This window comes from Nannospalax galili, unplaced genomic scaffold (genome assembly GCF_000622305.1).
Source record: "Nannospalax galili isolate Female #2095 unplaced genomic scaffold, S.galili_v1.0 scaffold418, whole genome shotgun sequence".
In the NCBI taxonomy this organism is placed as follows: Eukaryota; Metazoa; Chordata; class Mammalia; order Rodentia; family Spalacidae; genus Nannospalax; species Nannospalax galili.
Genome location: NW_008342003.1, coordinates 1568866 through 1582687, shown reverse-complemented (window position 1 = coordinate 1582687; position 13822 = coordinate 1568866).

The following is a 13822-nucleotide window of genomic DNA, read 5'->3' as shown; positions in this document are numbered from 1 at the left end:
AAAATCCTTTCTTAATGTATTTTGTTTTATGTGTATGAGTGTTTTGTCTGCATGGATGTAAGTGCGTCACATTTATGCAGTGCCTACTGAAGTCAGAAGAGGGCATAAGGTCCCCAGGAACTGGAGTTACAATGGTTGTTAGTCACCATGTGGGTGCTGGAAACCAAACCCAGGTCCTCTGCAAAAGAAGCCAGTGCTATTAACCACTGAGCCATCACTCCAGCTCAGTATATTTTTTTTTAGATTCACATTCAGATTTCCCCTTTGATAATGCATTATTTGGATAAGTGATATTTAATCTTCTTTCAGTGGTCAAAATTTACCTGTGGTCTTTCTGTAGCTGGTATTTGTATTAATCTATTTTAGTCAGAAAATACATTTTATTAAAATTTCTTACAATTTAATATTTATCTTTATTGAAATATAATAAGTACCTGAGTTCTCATAATAGAAATATTTTAAATTACGGAAATTCACTAAACTATACAAATGTGATATATGTATTTTCTACTACACATATTACATTTCAATAAAAATGAAAATGTATTAAATCTATTTTTACTTTTGAAAACTTCATGCATGAGTGTTGTGTTTGCATTACTTCCATTCATCCTGTCCCGCCCCCACACCTTCCATGCCTGTGTCCCTCTCAGTTTCTTTTCCTCTTCATTAATATTGTTGCATCATATACTAAACACACACACATGCACACACACACATTTTATATCTATATATATATGAGACACTAACTCCACTACTCCACTTACTGGTACTTAGTTGTATCTATGTTTAAGGCTCCCCACCTGGGTTAGGTAATCTTTCAGGGAGGGAGTTAGTCCCTAGAGAAAATTGATTCTCTCTCCTTCAACATCCATTGATTGCTTGTAAGTTCTTCATCTTGAGGTGGTACCTGTGAAATTTCCCCATCCACCTTTGCATATCAATTCAGTTTGGCATTTTGCAGATCTTATTTTTGCAGATCTGTTAGAAGACCGTATGTGATGGCTAATCCTGGGTGTCAACTTGATTGGATCTGGGATTAATTGAAATGAAATAGATCTTCTTGATTGGATCATCTAAACCCAGAAGACACACCCTAAATGTGGGCGTTACCTTCTGATGGGAGCCATTTTTTGCTCCATGATCGGATGGCACAACTTACCTTCGGTTCAGTTGCGGCAGGCTCCCGTGGCGTGTCTCCGAACTGCTCGAAATTGAATGAGTGCACTCCTTTCTTTTTCCTTCGTCTCCCTCATGAGATGCCCCCAGTATCCAGCCCCACGTTGGGCGCCACTCTGTCCCGAACCCGCAGGATCTGCAACGGGGTACCCTGCGGGAGGAGAGTGGGCAGAATGGAAAGTTACCAGCTTAGGTCTGTCAGCAGTTTTGAGAAATGGCTGAGCCTCAGGCTCCCTATATATATATATATATTCATTCTACTGGTTCTGTTTCTTTAGAGAACCCTGACTAATACACCATACTATGGAGATTTCATTGGTGAATGTTCCCTATTGTGTCTAGAATGCCTTAACTAGCAACAGGTGTCTTGTCCTTCTGGCTATTACATTCTTTCTGGTCCCTCTTCCACTGTTCCCTGATCCGTAAGTGTAGAGGTTATAATCCAGATGTATCACACAGAGCTGGGCAACTCATAGTCACTTATTCTCTGCTTTTGACCAGTTATGGAATTTTTCAAAATATTTTATTACTTTTATTTTGAGTGTAAAGTGTACTGCTTGAATGCATGTAAGTTTACCCTTGTCATTCATTACCTAGGGAGTCGGAAGAAGGCATCAGGTGCCCTGGAACTGGAGTTGCAGATGGCTGTTAGCCACCAGGTGGGTGTTGAGAACTGAACACGGGTCCTCTGCAAGAGCAGTCAGTGCATCTCACCAGCCCAGTTAGAGAATTTTTAATAAGTCTCTGCTGCGAAAAGATTTTTTTTGATGATTGGTGATAGGTATACTTGTTTGTAAATAAAAGTATATGTATTTAGAATACAGTAAGAAATTACATTTGTCTAAGGAAGTGATAGAAGTTAGTTTTCTGTAGATCTATGACCTCCCAAGCCATGTGTTCTTGGCTTATGTTTACAATACCAATCATGAATTTCCCCCAATTGAGAAATCCTTACATTTAATTACACAGCTGTTGATTAGCCCCAAGGCAATGGTGTCAGTACTGCACCGATAGAGATACTTTGTGGGTCGGTTTGTTAAGGTTTGTAGTCTTTACAGATGGGAATAATCATTAATTGGTTTTCTACCTTGGAATTTGCATAGTATCTTTTGATACCATGAGAGCTAATCTTCAGGGAGGTGGCGACAGTTGCAGCTCAATTGGTCCTGACCCAATGTCAGAAGTATGTCCTGTCTTCCGCAATAGGGGCTTACTTTCAAGCTCTGGAAGGCAATCAAGGGCTGTGGCAATAGTCTATTTATTACTTGGGACATCTCTTGGACTACCTTGAACTAAAAATGGAAAGGAGGTTTTCTTTCCTGGCACTTTGATTTTTGTTATATAGCCTTCAGCTATCCACATGCACTCACATTTGTATGTATATTTTTCACATCACCTAAGCGTTATTTATCAATCTTTCCTCTCTGCTTCTGATTAGCCTGTTTCCTCCTTGTGCTGGATAGCTTTAGTGTCAACTTGACACACCTGGGTTGAGGGAGTCTCAATCGGGAAATTGCCTCTATTGGACTGGCCTGTGGCCATGTCTGTGGGGCATCATCTTGATTGTTGTGTGATGTGGGAGGGCCCAGCCCACTGTGGGTGGTGCCACCCCTGGGCAGGTGGGCCTGTTGCATAAGAAAGCAGGCTGAGCAGGGGCCAGGGGAGCAAGCCAGTAAGCAGCATTCCTCCATGGCCTGTGCTCCAGCTACTGCCTCCAGGTTCCTGCCCTGAGTTCCTACCTTGGGCTCCCTGATGAAAGCGACCTGGGAGATGTAAGACAAATAAACCCTTTCCTCCCCAAGTTGGTATTGGTCAGAGTATTTTGTCACAGCAATGAAGAACAAACTAGGACACTCCTCCTCAGTTAAATTAGCCCTATTTTTCCCATTTCCCCCTTGACAATTTCTTGAGCTCCTGCTTGTTCTCTCCTGCCCAGCCCTCCGTGGTTCCTTTCCATTTTTCGGGCTCCTGCGGCTACACCAGGATATATGCTCACATTTGGAACTAGGACCCACAAATGAGTGAGAACATGAATCACTTGTTTTTCTGGGTCTGGGTTACATCAGTTAACTAGTTCCACAGAAATGTCATGGTCCAAATTTCATGGTCACAGTTTTTTACCATTGAATAGAACTCCATTGTATAAATATGCCACATATTCAATACCCTTTCATCAGTTGAAGGATATCTGGGTTATTTCCATCTCCTAGCTATTGTGAAAACTGGACCAATAACATGGCTGATAAAATCTCTCCGCAGTAGGACATCGAGTCTTTTGGGCATATACCAAATAGTGGTATAGTTGGATCATGTGGTAAATCTATTTTTACTTTTTAAAGAGTTATTCACATTTGATTTCCATAGGGGCTGCACAAGTTTGCAATCCAACCAGCAATGAATAAGGTCCCCCTTTCCATAATCCTCTCCAGCATCTGTGCTCATCTGTTTTACTGATCTTAATCATTGGGGCAAGATGAAATCTTAAAGTAATTTTAATTTTCATTTTCCTAGTTACTAAGAATGTTGAACACTTTTTAAGGTATTTCGTAGCCATTTCTATTTCTTCTTTTGAGGGCTCTCTCTTCATATCTGTAGCCCACTTTTTAATTGGCTGATATGTTTTCCTAATTCTTTGTTTTGAGTTCTTTTTCAGACAGATAGCTGTCACAGATTCTCTCTCATCTGTAGATTTCCTCTTCACCCGATTGTGGTTTCCTTTGCTGTACAGAAGCACGTTAGTTAATGAGGTCTCAGTGGTCAATTGTTGGCCTTAGGTCCTGAGTGACTATTGACCATTTAGATAGTCCTTTCCTGCCCGTGTACCTTGTAGTTTACTGCCCACATTTTCTTCTAACAGTTTCAGTGTTTCAGGCTTCACACTGAGATCTTTGATTTATTTGAACTTGATTTTTCTGCAGGGTGATAGATATGGGTCATATTTAATCTTCTACATACAGAATTCCAGTTTTCCAAGAACCGCTTTTGAAAATACCGTCTTCCTTCCATTGCATATATCTTGGCATTTTCGGTATATACCACGTGTCTATAATTGTTTTCACTCATGTTTGGGTCTTCTATTTTGTTCCATGGATCTGCATGTCATTATTATCATCATCATTATTATTATTAATTATTATTGCCAGTAACATCTTTTTTTTCTCTAACTGTAACTCTGTAGTATAGTGTGAAATCTATTATGGCAATCCCTTCAGCATTTCTCTTTTTGCCAAGGGATTGTTTTGGCTATTCAGAGTTGCTTGTGGTTCCACATGAATTTTATGATTTTTTTTCTATTTTGATAAAAAATGTCATGGGCATTTTGATCACGATTCCATTGAACCTGTTAACTGCTTTTGGTAGGATGGTCATTTTTGCTATATTAATTCTCACAATCCATGAGCACTGAATGCCTTTTCATATGGTATCTTCCTTGATGTCTTTATTCAAAGATTTAAAGTTTTCATTATAGAACTTTTTAATGTCTTTGGTTAGGTTCATTCCTAGATACTTTTGAGGCTATATTGAATGGGACTATTTCTATGATCTCTTTCTCCAACTGCATATTATTGGTATATTACAGAGGCTAATACTTTCTGTAAATTTATTTTGTATCCCCTCATTTCAGTGAAAGTGTTGATGAATTCTAAAAGTTTTCTGGTCAGATTTTCTTGATCTCTTATAAATAAAATATATCAGGCTGGAGGAATGACTCAGCGGTTAAGAGCACTGACTGCTCTTGCAGAGGACCCAGGTACAATTCCCAGCACCCACATGGCGGCTACAAACCGTCCTTAACTCCAGTTCCAGGGAAATCCGAAGCCCTCTTCTGACCTCTGCGGCATTGCACAACATATAAATATATCATCTGTGAACAGGAACAATTGGCATCTTTTCCAATTATTACCCTTTAATTCTCTTTGTAATTGCTCTAGCTAGGTTTCAAGCATTATAATGAAAAGGAGTGTGAAAAGTGGACAGCCTTGTCTTATTCCTGATTTTAATGGGACTGCTTCAAAATTTTCTTCATTTAGAATGATGTTGGCTGTGTGTTTGTCAAATATAGCCTTAATTGTGTTGAGTATGTTACCTCTAGTTCAGTTCCCTTTGGAACTTTTATCGGAAAGACATGTTGGGATTTTCCAAAGTCTTTTTCAGCATATATTAAGGAGATCATGCAATTTTTTTTTTGTCTTTAAGTCAATTTATATGACTTATTACATTTATTGACTTACATAAACAGAACCATCAATGCATATCTGGAATAAAACCAACTTGAACATGGTGGATGATCTTTTTTTCAAGATATATTTCATGTTTAGTTTAAAAAGTGAATGATAAATCAAAAGTTGGAAATTCATTTCAGTTTATCATCCATGAAAAAAAGTGTTCTACGTAAAGTGGAGCCAAAATTTTGCTACACAGAGTTTCCAATCATTAGCCAGCCTTCTGAAGAAGAGAATAGAAATGCTAATGATGGTATTGTGAGTGGGGAAAGTTATCCATCCACTCTGAGATACGTGAATATCCAGTATTTTCTAGTTAATGTATATTTTTTGATATCCATCTTATATTATATCCAGCTGATCTTTCTGATATGTACATGTGTACAGATATTTAATTGAGAATCTTTACATCCATGTCCATCAGGAATATTGGCTCTCTCTCTTTCTCTCTCTCTCTCTCTCTCTCGCTCTCGCTCTTGCTCTCTCTTGCTCTGTCTGTCACTCTCTCTCTCTCTTGCTCTCGGTCTCATTGTAGATTAACCTACTTTGGGCTTGAGAGTAATAACGGCTTCATAGATGGAATTTGAGAATTTTCCCTCATTTCGATCTATCTTTTTGAATAATTTGAGCAAATAATTAGTTGTAGTTCTTTGAAGGTCTGATGAAGTTCAGTTGTGAGTTCATCTGGCCCTGTGCTTTTCTTAGAAGTATTTGTATTACTTGATCTCCTTATTTGTTATGAGCCTGTTTAGTCCTGGAGCAGGAAGATGTTAATAAAATGGGCCCAGTTTTCATTTTGTTTTGCTTTGCTTTGCTCTGCTTGAGACAAGGCTTACTATTTTTACCCATTAGGATAGACTGGTCTAGACCCCACAGTCCTCCTTTCTGAGTCTTCAAAGTGCTGGCATTAAAGGTATGCTTCACGAAGCCTGACTTATGGTTGTTTCTTTATCATCCATGAAATCATCTATTGGCCCCATTAGACAAGTGACTGGGTACAGCCTCAGGAGCGTGCAAGTCTGAGTTCCCTATTGTCTTTGCTTGGATGGAATGGGGATGAAGGCTGGGTTGGAGCCCGACTTTCCAACTGGGTACAGCCTCAGGAGCGTGCAAGTCTGAGTTCCCTATTGTCTTTGCTGACAACCAAATGGATGGAATTGGGATGAAGGCTGGGTTGGAGCCCGACTTTCCGGACTTTCCTGACTGTGGTGTTTGTACGCATTACTAGAGCTGTTGCTTACGTGTTTTCTGCTTTTCCAGGCTGCATTTGTAAATTAAAGTGGGCATTTGCTAAAGATTTTTAGATGCTATGCACATATGTTGATGTTTGCAGCCTAGCACACTTTTTAGCTCTAGGTTGGAATATACCAGACATAAGAAACCCAGGAACACACTCACAGGTCTGTTTGGGTTGTGAGATCCCTTGGATAGGCAAGCCTTCTTTATATTGTTCAGGCTTCTCATGTTTGCTTCATGTGTAATGTCCAGGGTGGTTAGCCCAAGGGATGGGTAACATATAGATATCAGCTGGCCACAGAAACAGGATTTCATTTTCTCATGCTTAGAATTACATTTCCTTTGAGCTAAAATACACTAGTCTTTCAAGTTTAATACCATTTGGTTTTCTGATATGCCTCTGTATCTCTTTTGGTTTACATTCTTTGACAAAAGTTGCTATTTTCCAAGTGCTATTTTGCAGTTTTTAATTTAATAGCAGTAAAAGAAGATCATTTTATAGAAAAAAATATTTTAAAAGTAAAAGCTATGAGAATATAGTAAAAATTTTGAAGCTATAGTTCAAATTACAGATTCAAAAGCAATGAACTCTTTGAAGTTCTTTCCTTCTGTCTGTGGTCACCAGAGGCTTAACTTTGTGAGGGAAGGTCAGTACATCCACAGAGAGTCTTAAATTGGGGTCTTAGCTGAGTGATGGTCAATAGGCCCATATACAGTCTCAAATTGGAAGCTTAGCTGTGTGAGGGTCAGGAGATGCTTAAAAAGTCTTGAACTCCAACTTAATTGTATGAGGGTCAGCAGTACCATGGAGAAAATTTGAACTAGAGGGCTACTTGACTGAGGGTCAGCAGGCCCATGGAGAGTCAAAATGGAGCTTAGCTTTCTAATGGTCAGCAAGCCCATGGCTGGATTGAGAAGGCTCAACTTATACCATCTTTTTTCCTCCCACTATGTCTCAAGATGAAAAGATCTATTGTCCTAAAACCTGTAGGTAGATGTCTGTCTCAGGACTATTGAAGATTGCTTTTTATTTTGCTGTCAGAAGTGTCAGGACACAAGTGTCCCCTGACAGTAATTTTTATAGTTTCTAATTTTCACTCCCTGGAAGACATGGCAGTTCTGAAACACTGAAGCTCAGCCTGGCCCATAAACTGCAAAGCTCTCATGAGCATGTGGCAAAAGCAGTGTTCACAGTAAAACTACACATTGATATCTGACCTGAAGCCCTCCACGGAGTGTCCTCATCACCCAAGGGTGAAGTTTCACAAGGGTATCTTTGATTAAGCCTTAAGATTAAAGAATATTTTAGTAGCTGGATAGCTCCCTGTTCACTGCATGTTTGAGAAGTCTAGAGGACATGTGTTCTTCCTTTTAAGGTGGCAGTAAATCAACTTCCCAAATGGCCTCCAGATTAATACTTTTGAGGAAAGCATTCGAATGGTGGGTTCTAGCAGCCAAAGAACTAATTGTCCATCCTCTGATCTTGCACACTATGACTGATTCTCCTTATATAATTTGGAAGAAGCAGACGACAGTCCAACCCGTCACTGCCGCTCTAGGTCAATCCAAGTATTTTCTGAAAAAAAGCCACTGCTGTTAGCAATTTTTTGCACTTGGTTATGCACAGATTTTTAATACATTAGCTATATGCTTCTACAGAAAGGTGTTTTATATTTTGGTGTATATTTCAAAAATATCTTTTCTCAAAACTCTGACTATTAAATCAAATGAAGGGACATATAAGATTAAATGGACGTTGATGGTGCTCTGAGAGGAAAATATTTTAGTGGGTTTTTCCAATTTACTAAAAAGACATTTATTGCCAGGCGTGGTGGCGCACACCTTTAATCCCAGCACTTGGGAGGCAGAAGCATGCAGATCCCCTAGAGTTCGAGGCCAGCCTGGTCTACATAGTGAGTTCCAGGACAGCTGGGGCTACAGGGAGACCCTGTCTCAAAAAGACCGAAAAAAAGACATTTATTATTCTGTTTCAAATACATGTAATATTTATTTAAGTCTTCTTCTGTCTCTAGTCAAAGACTTATTTTTAGTTAATTATTTTTTATTGAAACATAATATTTGTATAGCAGGGGAAATATAATTAACAATGCATTGTAGATCTCAAAATGACAGTTTTAGCTAAACTTTTTATGCTAACCCTTTTCATGGGCTGGGATGCCAATTATAATGACAAATTTGTACAGTCCCCACAGGTTGCCTCTTGGACATCCAAGAAGAACCTAAAGCTGAAGGGTTTCGTTCCTTGTTTTCTGGAAAAGCAATCTGTAATCTACATTTTCTCAAAGTCTTATGTTGGTTCATATTTTGCCACTCACCGTTTCCTGCAGGAAGGTTTCCCCAGTGCCTCACATAGTTTCTTTCCTCTCTTATCACATGCAGTCAGGTTTCACATAACAACAGGAATACAGTCCAAGAAATGCACTTACGGGTGATTTTGTCGTTTTGGAAATATTTTATGCTTTGCTTTTTGAAAGCTAAGGTGGACAAAATGTTAGAGTATTATAATCTCAGAAGACCACCATTGTTTGCACAAGGCAGAGACCACCATAGTCTACACAGTCTGTGATTATCCAGAATGTGATGATCGTGCACAAAACCAAACATTCTCCTGTGCAGCCAACCACAGTTCTCCCTAGTCGAAGTGCTACATCCTAATCTCCTGGAAGGATCATCTCCAACAAAGATTTTTGGCATACACTAGGTACAGAATAAATATTTTTTGAAAAAAATGAAGTATCTATCTAAAGATTTATATCAAAAATTGGAGAGATGACTCAGCAGTTAAGAGTGCATGCTGCTCTTGCAGATTATCCAAGTTCATCCAAGTTCAGTTACAAGCACCCGTGTATGGCAGCTCATAACCACTGTGGGATTTTACACTCTTCTGTCCTCCTCAGGTACTGCACTAACACGCACATTACCCTACACAAACACACAAACACACACACACATACACACACACACATAGACACAATCTAAAATAATATAAACCTTTTTTTAAAATGCATGCTAAATTTTCAGTCTGTCATAGAGTATTCCTTCTACATTACATTTATAGTCTGTACATATCTTTTCCTGATGTAAAAGGAATCAGGCTGGTGAGATGGTTCAGATGGTATAGACACTTGGCACCCAAGCTGAGTGACCTAAGTTTGATCATTGAACCCGTGAAAAGATTTAAGGAAAGAACCAACTCTACAAAGATTTCCTCTGACCTCCAGATGCATGCTGGGGTATGTGTGCCTCCCCTAAACAAATTAATAACAATAATTAATAACCAGTAATAACAAAAGGAAAATACAATTTCAATGAAATATTAAACTACTGATCAAGATTTTTGTTTGTTAATGTAAGTCCACCTCTTTTTGCTTTGTTAGACATAGACACATGAGAAATACATTTATGTTTTATTTTCCAGGTTTGCCCTAAAGAGTAGCTATAGTTCAATTTCTTGCACACTGAAGAACATACAAGAGAACTTTACATAAGTTAGCACTATGTCCCACTTAGAAATGAAGATCTTGGATACATTTATTTCTGGATGTGTAGCACATGTTCTGTTTGGTCCCATGAAACCACTGAGCTAAAGCTGGATAACTTCACAGTGTAGCCACAGTAACAAAAAAGTGGGGAGAATGAGACCCTGTTATCACTGTCATGAGGATTCAAAGAACATATACGGCTAAGTAGTCCACATCAGTTGCCAAAAGTTCTTTACTTCTAATGAGAAGGAAAAAGAATAGAAAAAGTGAGAAGCATTATGCTGTGATTTAATAATAATCTATTATATAATCTCAGAAGTTTTATCAAAGAACACATGAACCTCAACGACATAGGGGACAGTTTCAGATACTCTGAAGATCACAAACCCCCCTGACCTTGAACAGCTTCAAATTCAGAAAGGTGGCAGCTCATCTTCACAGTGTGAAAGTACTGCCTGGTGTGGACAGGAAATTCTGAATACATAGTCCTTCCTGAAATCTCTCCGTCAGCACTGCCTGGTTCCTGGTCAGGAAAACAGTTTGTCAGTCCCTATCTAAAAGGAGATAATGACAGATGAGGAGAGAAAGAGGCAATTGGAAGAGGGTTTGGAGCAGAGCTAAAGGATGAGACTGTGCCACTCATCAGAAGACTTTATTGAAAGAAGACTCCAGGGACCTGAGCTGCAGAACAAATACCATTAGAGAGGGGAGTCTTGGCTCTCCCTGGCAGTGGGCAGTGAGGTAGTGGCACAGCAGCCATGCCTGGGCTGTGACCAAGATCACTCTGCCACCAATGATGACCTGGACCTAAAGACAACCTATGATGACACATGATGATGGGTCTGCTCTCCCTGCTGAGAAAGCAGAAGGGTTGGCTGACTTCCAACTATCAAGCTGGTCGATTATAATGATGCCCCTGAGTAAACAACTGATTGTCTGCTCCAGTGTGAAATTCTATTGTGTTTGCTCCTTGGAGCATACTGAGGGCAGATGATCCTCTGCGTATTAAGCAAGTATCTGTTACCCTAAAGAGTAATGTGACCTTGACAGCCAAACCTGGGGATTCTTTCCAGTCTATCCTCACTATAACCTTCAGTACGTGGTTATTTCTCAGTCATCTATTCCATGTGTATTCACTCGTCTGTGGTCTTTTTATCTATATGAAAGTGTGTGCTGGGACGAAGCCTTAACAAGCGTTCAGACTCCACAAGCGCTGAGGGAGGTCCCCATTCTTTCAGTACCTTGTACAGTGTTTCATAGGTTTTCACTTTTATCTGGCTGAAAACTCCAATAGTTAAAAAGAAGTACATCTCCCTGGAAGCCATCCCAGAGTCAGGGTTTCCCTTCGGAGGGAATATCGCTTTCTGAAAAAGTTGTTCTGAGCATACCCTTCCCAAGGAATGAGGAAACAGTCAGAAAAGCAAAGCAAGGCACCCCTCGCCTGTTGTCTCACGCTTCTTTTCCTGATTTACTTGTGATAATTCACAAATGGGAGGATAGAGCCCAGCCGTGAAGTGATTGCCTGCATCCTCCTCCTAAGCTCTCCATCCCTATTAAATCCAGGAAGCCTGTGGACCCTAACCCTGGATTTTTCCCAAATCTCACCTTGTTGCTATAATTTTAAGAACTCTAAAAGTTCAATAATATAATTAATTTTTTTTCAACTGGAGAAGTCAGGTTTGTTTCTTTGCCTAAGGTCACCTCACACCTCACACACTATTTCAATGAGACGCAATGACCTCAGAACATGGCATGATCACGGGTACCTAAAGCCCTGGAGTGCAAAGGCAATTTTGAATTGTAAAAGAGTGTGACTGCCAGGTCTGAATAAGATGGTCCAGTCATGAAAGACACTAAGACACACTTGACAGTCGGGACAGCCCTGAGCCAGAAAGGAATGTAACCAAACAGGCAGCCCAGCATAACAGGAAAATAAGCGCCCTGTGAAGAACTTCGGCCAACTGCAGTCAGAGAACATGAGTTCACACAGGGAAACATTCAGGGTGAAGGGGTCCACACACCATGAACCACAGCTAAGGTATAACTGGAAACAAACCTCATTTCCAAAACTCTGCTGGTGTTTCCATATATTATGGTGGAAAAGACACAGGCTGTCAAAAAACATGAAGATTCTGCTTTTTGTAAGATTCCTCGTATCAAGGCACTTTTTGCTCCTCAAATTAAAAAGAAGTTTTAGAAAGAGATGCTTTCATTTTATTAGAGAATGTGCCACCCTATCACCAGGTATTAACTGAGTACTTGGTAAGCACAAGCCATTTTCCCATCAGAATCTGAAAATTGAATTTTATATAAGAATGCCAGTAAATTTACTATAAGTTGATTGAACATAACTCACGCTTTGCATTTCCAGTAAACTGTATTTTCCCATGCCAGGATTTATTTACTGTCTCTTAAAGGTAACTTCAGAGTTAATATCCCTGGAAAACAGGTAAAGTTATTCTTGGTAAAGCCTAAACAACATATGATGGGCAAGTTGGGTCCAGTGGATGAACACTTGAGTTACCCTGAAGAGTCACATAAAATTATAAATAAGCTCTGTTTGAAAAGAAGATCTTTAGTAGTTTTTTTGTTTGTTTGTTTGTTTTTGTTTATTTGTTTTTACAAGACAGTAGACTTAACACATGGAAAACTTAAGTGTTTACTATGGACCAGAAATCATCATTTCCTTATGGTATTCTTTGAAAAATCGCAAATAATTCATTAAAAAGTTTACAGGAATTGGTTACTTTTTGATTTATTTATTTCATATGTATTTGTATGATTTGTATGAGTTTTGTTTACGTGTATGTAGGTATACCATGTGTATAACTGTCATGGAGGCCAGAAGAGGGCATCAGATCTACTGGAACGGTAGTTATAGAGCGTTGTTAACCACCATGTGAGTGCTATGAACCAAACCTGGATCCTCTGTAAGAACACACAGTGCTCTTAACCCCTGAACCATCTGTCAAGCCCTGGAAATTGATGACCTTTTTAAGAGTGCAGCATTTTAACAAGTGCTAGAGTCTAAAAGTGAGAATGCACTAAGTATGTTGAATGGACACACAAGCAGATGGAACCCTAGAGAAGTTGATTTCTAGAAGTGTTCAGCAGTTGATCCATCAGAGAGAAAGCTTCTGAAACATGCCACAAGGATCTCAGACCAGGATCCAGGTTGATTTTGTGTGCATGTGTGTGTGTGTGTGCGTGTGTGTGTGTGTGTGTGTGTGTGTGTGTGTGTGTCTATATGTGTGTATGCCAAGTGTGGTGGCACACGCCTTTAGTCTCAGCACTAGGGAGGCAGAGGCAGGTGAATCTCTGTGAGTTCAAGGCCAGTCTGGTCTACATAAATGAGTTCAAAGCCAACTGGGGCTACAGGGAGACCGTGTCTCTTGAAAAAAATAATAAAAAAGACCAAAAAAAGAAACAAAACTCCAAAATTCTATACGTGTTCATACCAGGTATGTATAGGCACCCATAGAGCCAGAAAAGGGCATCTGATCCCCTGAAGCTGGAGTTACATGTGGTTTTGTTCTACCAGTCATGGGTACTGGGGATACTACTCAGGTCTGCAAGAGCCACAAGCACCATGACCACTGAGCCATCTCTAGCACCCATGGCTGTTCCCACACGTTGTTTTCGCCGGGCCCTGTCTCTGCTCCATCCTGGACTCCCTCACTG